Source organism: Cannabis sativa, chromosome 5 (genome assembly GCF_029168945.1).
Source record: "Cannabis sativa cultivar Pink pepper isolate KNU-18-1 chromosome 5, ASM2916894v1, whole genome shotgun sequence".
Classification (NCBI taxonomy): domain Eukaryota; kingdom Viridiplantae; phylum Streptophyta; class Magnoliopsida; order Rosales; family Cannabaceae; genus Cannabis; species Cannabis sativa.
The window spans coordinates 29912969-29918622 of record NC_083605.1 but is presented as its reverse complement, the minus strand read 5'-3'; the positions used below and the strand labels follow the sequence as shown (position 1 = coordinate 29918622).

The 5654-nt window shown below is 37.8% G+C and overlaps 1 non-coding gene across 1 annotated transcript; it reads left to right on the top strand.

Moving 5' to 3' along the window:
• The first annotated feature begins 1464 nt into the window (after window positions 1-1464).
• LOC115701781 (small nucleolar RNA R71) lies at window positions 1465-1571 on the top strand. Its single transcript, XR_004008761.2, has one exon. It is a non-coding gene; the product is annotated as a small nucleolar RNA R71 (small nucleolar RNA).
• The last annotated feature ends 4083 nt before the right edge of the window (window positions 1572-5654 follow it).

Genomic DNA, 5654 nt, shown 5'->3' with positions numbered 1-5654 from the left:
ACATTAAATACAACTTCATCTCCTTGTACCCTCAGCTTTAACTCTCCTTTCTGAACATCAATTAGTGCTTTCCCTGTTGCCAAGAAGCGTCTCCCCAGGATGATAGGAACATTGCTGTCTTCTTCCATATCCAGAACAATGAAGTCAACTGGAAAGATAAACTTGTCAACTTTTACTAACACATCCTCAATGACTCCTCTAGGATGAGCTAGTGATCGATCCGCCAATTGAAGAGTTACCGTGGTTGGCTTTACTTCACCCAGCTGCAGTCTTTTAAACACTGACAAAGGCATTAAGTTTATACTGGCTCCCAAATCACATAGTGCATTTATTCCTTCAATTTTTCCAATAGTACAAGGAATAGTAAAGCTCCCTGGATCTCTGAGTTTTGGAGGAAGTTTCTTCTGTAGAATAGCGCTACACTCTTCAGTTAGAGCCACTGTCTCATAATCTTCCATCTTCCTCTTCTTTGACAAAATCTCCTTCATAAACTTCACATAACTTGGCATCTGCTCTAGAGCTTCAGCAAAAGGAATGTTAATGTGAAGTCTTTTGAAGACTTCTAGAAACTTGGTGAACTGCTTGTCTAAGCTTGACTTTCTGAGCCTCTAAGGATAGGGTATTTTCACATGATGATCTATGCTAATAGGTGGAGACTGCTGTGGTAGTGTTGGGCTTTCAGTAGCCTTCTCTGCTGTTGGTGTTGGTGTTTGCACTGGTTGAGCATTTATTTCTTCATCTACCTCAACTGGTTGTGGTAACTCAGGCCCATCATACTTCTTACCGCTCCTCAGGGTAATTGCTTTGCAGTTTTCTTTGGGATTGACTTCAGTTGTGCTAGGCAAATTTACTTGAGGGCGGGTTGCTACCTGAGTTGCTAGCTGGCCCATCTGAGTCTGTAGGTCTTTAATTGAAGATCTAGTTTCAGTCATAAATTGAAGCAGTAAATCTGTTTGCAAACTAGAATTTCCACCAGAGGCTTGTTGCTGATTAAACTGTTGGTTCTGATTTCGTTGCTGATAGAACCCACTGTTTCTTCGGTTGTTACCCTGGTTGAACCCATAATTATTGTTGTTGTATTTCTGTGAAAAATTCCCAATGGCTTTAGCTTCATCCATTGGCAAATCATCCACATCTGCTTGACACTCCGAAAAGTGATGACTTCCTCCACATAACTCACAAACAATTTGGGCTTGTTTAGCTTGCCCTGCAATTATTTTTGTCAATGCCTCAACCTGAGCTGTTAACTTTGTGATGGCATCAACTTCTAACACACGAGCTACCTTCTTAGATTGACTCCTTTTAGTTGGCCACTGCTGATTGTTTAGAGCCATCTCCTCCAATAGATCATACGCCTCATTAGCACTCTTTCTCATAAAAGCTCCGCCCGCTGCTGCATCTATTAGAGTTCTAGTATTACCAACCAATCCGTTGTAGAAGTTGTGAACCAGCATCCACTTCTCTATACCATGATGAGGACACCTCCTGATCAGATCTTTAAACCTCTCCCAAGCCTCATGGAGAGATTCATTATCTTGTTGGCAGAAATTATTGATTTCTCCTCTCAGCTTTGCAGACTTGGCTGGAGGAAGAAACGTTGACAAGAATTTTCTTGCCAAATCATTCCAAGTGGCAATAGAGTTGGGTGGCAAAGAGTTCAACCAACTCTTGGCTTGTTCTCTGAGCGAGAATGGAAACAATCTCAGTCGAATGGCATCATCGCTAACTCCATTAACTTTAAAAGTTTCACAAAGTTCCATGAAGTTAGAGAGATGCAGATTAGGATCTTCAGAAGGGAGGCCACCAAACTGAACTGAAGACTGCACCATTTGAAGGATGGCAGGTTTAATCTCGAAGTTGTTTGCATCCACTGCCGGTGGCCTGATACATGACTGCACTCCCGTCAGAGTAGGGAGAATGTAATCTCTCAAGCTACGGCCATTAGCCTGATCTTCCACGGCACCTCCATTATTACCGTTATTACCCCCATTGTTTCCAGCATTATTGTTCACATTGGCAGCCATGATTTCTGATGTTTCAGCAGTTGCTAAAACTCTTTCTTGCCTCTTGTTCTTTCGACTCCTCTTGCAAGTTTTCTCGATTTCAGGATCAACTGGTAATATGACTGCTTGTCCTTGATGGCGCATGCACTTAGGATTCCTGAAATAGATCAAGAAATATTGCAAGAAAAAGGTTAGAAAAATCAGCAAGAGAAAATATACCAAAGTAGAAGTTAGTATAATTTTGTGTAATATTAATCTTTAAACAATTCCCCGGCAACGACGCCAAAAACTTGTTGCTAAAATTTATAAACACTACGCAAGTATACGCAATCAAGTAGTAAATCTCACACAGGTGAGGTCGATCCCACAGGGAATTGGATTAAATACCACTAAAATATACTTATAGTTCTATTTGGCAAATCGAAGACAATTATGATTTCAGAAAAGTAAAGTAATTCAGAAAACACAAAACACAGTTAAAGTTTAAGCAATATGAGATGATAGGGAGGAGAATCCTGTTGTTGTTTACCCAAATCGTTAATGCTTAATTACTATCCTATTCTTGAAGTGAATGACAGATTATGAAATAACCTAGCTCCTTTCAGATCTTCTAGATTCTAAATCACATGTTATCTAATTAATTCCTAAATTAAACTAACATGAAATCAGCATTAAGTAATAATCTACTCGTCACATAAGTCATGTGAATACTTTCGTTTCACATAGAACATCGATTATCTCAATTTTAGCATTCTCAATTCTCACTTTTTCAGATTTCGAATTGAGATCATAGAGCATGCACAAGGTGATCAATCTTAAACATGAAATTAAACACAAATTAAGATAATTTCACAAACAAGAATTGAGGAATGGTAATTAAACATTAACTAGGCAAAACATTAAACAACAATCATCATCCTCCCTAAATGGGAAATTTAGTTCAGAAACAAATCCATAACTATTCCTAAAGCAATATTCAACATAAATAAATTAAAGAGGAATAAAGAAATGAACTGTTGGTGGATGAATTACAGATCGTCACTTGAATCTCCGTGCTCTTCCTGCCGCTCTCTGCTGTATTTTAGGGTTTCTGATCGCTCTCCCTGACTTCCAATCGCAGTTTTCTATTTATAACTAAAATTTAGGGTTCGATGGACGAAAAGGCCCCTGGTCCGTACGGGATCTCGCCGCGGCCATATACACCCTCGCCGCGGCCAGATTGGTGTTGAAAATACACGGTTCTGTAAGGACTTTTTAGCCGCGGCGAAGTTCCCTCTGGCCGCGGCGACTGGAGCACATTTTTTTCCTTCATTCGTTTGGTGTTCTAGCCGCGGCCAAGCTGTGTCTAGCCGCGGCCAGATGTGCACAATACTTCAGAATTCGTGTTTTCCTTGGCTCAGCCCGTCTTTTGTTGAATTTCTGCCCCCGAGATCTCTTTTATTCCAAAGACCCTGAAAACATAGAAAACAAGCGTAATTCTGTCCCAATACAGCGAAAAACGCACATAAAATTGATCCGAAACCTAAGCTAAAAATAGCCTAACAATAAATACCATTTAGTTTTTCTTAGACATAATTCACGGTACCTTGTCGTAGTGGGAGAGTTTCTAGGAACTCACCTTCTTATGACTTGGGAGACACTAATGATTAAAATCCATTGTGAGTTTAAACAAGTAATGGATTGTCAAGATAAGAAACTAAGAAGAAAGCCAATAGAACTATGGTTTAATCCATTCACATGGAATAACCTAAAGTTTTCTAATACGAGGACGTAAAAGGAAATTTTCGTTTATAAGTCTATTCAATGGACTTAACAAAACTTCCTGTTCCTAGTATTATAGGTTTGAGTTTATCTAAACCTACGGCTTGTGGTATACCTGGTAATTACTTACTCTAATGCAAGCAGCTTACTTTAGTAAGATGCTGAAGCATTTTCTTTCTAATGGCAATCTATAGAAGCTTCACAACTTCTTAGGCATAAATTTTATTCATCTAAGGAAAAGTCTCAACTATTCCAGAAAAGATAAAGCCATGAAAGAATTTCTTATATCAACAGTGAGAGGTCTTAGATATGCTTTTGTATGCCTTAGACCAGACACCTGCTGTTGAGTGGGAGTAATGAGTAGGTATCAGATTAATCGAGGAGAAGAACATTGGAAGACAATCAAGTAAATTTTAAGATTAAGAAGAGGAACTATATGTTAGTCTATAAGGGTGTGTTTAAAACTCTTAGACTACACAATATCAGATTTCGAAATTTGCCTTTGTGCTAGTAAATCTTTCTGATAAGATGGTGGTTACTCTGGGGGTGGAATAGTGATTTTGGAGAAGTGTAAAAACCTATCTAAAATCTCTAGGTCTACCAGAAAGGGACTGAATGTTAGAGTTGCAGGAAAGGTACTTATACAGTCTAAGGAAAGTTCTATACATTTTTTGCACCATTCCAAATTGCCTAAACTACTAGTGTTAATTTCCTGATTAACCAAAAGTAGTTGCCAAAGATATAGAATCCAGTATCCCAAGAGAGTAGACATATAGAGAGGAATTTCACATTATCAATGATTTTGTGATTAAAGGAAGAGTAATGGTGGAGAAAAGGTTGTGGTTAATTCAACCTTTCAAATCCTATTACAAGGAGTTTACTACTACTACACTTGATTTGTATATCAAGGTGTTGAGATTATTTGAAACGCACTTTTTGTTTTATATTAGTGCAAGTGGGAGTTTGTTGGGTTTTATGCCCTAAATAAAACTCATTTCAATATAATCAGATTTACTTATTAATATAGATTAGAAATAACATTTAATGTTGCATGGTTCACATGATTTATTTCATGATTATATGTACATAATGTATAAATTCATCTGAAACCCTTTTCACATACTTGATCCTGTTTATTGTGCCGTCAACACATTGGAAAGTAAACATGACTATGTGAATAAAGTTTCCTAGATTTATCAGACATAGGGTTTTACTGATATGATAATCTACAACAGAGTTTACTTGCATTTGGAGAAGTGCTATGTTCTTTCCAGAGCATTGGTTAAAGTAAAGCTCAGGTTGGATGCATGGAGTATGCATCGGAAGGGACCGATATTGAACTTTGACTTAGATTTATTAAACTTACCGTAATATCTATTCAAGTCAATATCGCCTAGTTGATCCTAGATCAAATGTTCTTAATCCTGTTATGATTAGGCTCAATCTTGAAAGGCTATTCGTGTTCTTTGATTTGTTAGTTAAGCCTACTTTTAGGTCAGGGTGATACGTACATTTTGGGAACACGGTAGTGCAATTGAGTGGGAGCGCTATCATAAACATGGAATCTATAGCTTCTATCTGGCGAATAGTAAGCAAAGGATGATCTCCTTCGAGCTTGACCAAACGAACATAAATGGTGGAGTACTCATTTCACATAAGCTGAAATATCATTTATACGGGGTCAAGTGTTTTAAGGAATAAATACATTGTAGGGTGTAACGGTAATTTAATCCCTTTACAGTGTAGATCATTCATATAGAGGATCATTGATCACATTAGGATTATAACAATGGATAACTAATGATGTGTCTATATGGCGAAACATATAGAGCATTCTATATACTGAGAGTGCAATTCTAAGTTCTATGCGTGGATTCAACGAAGAATTAA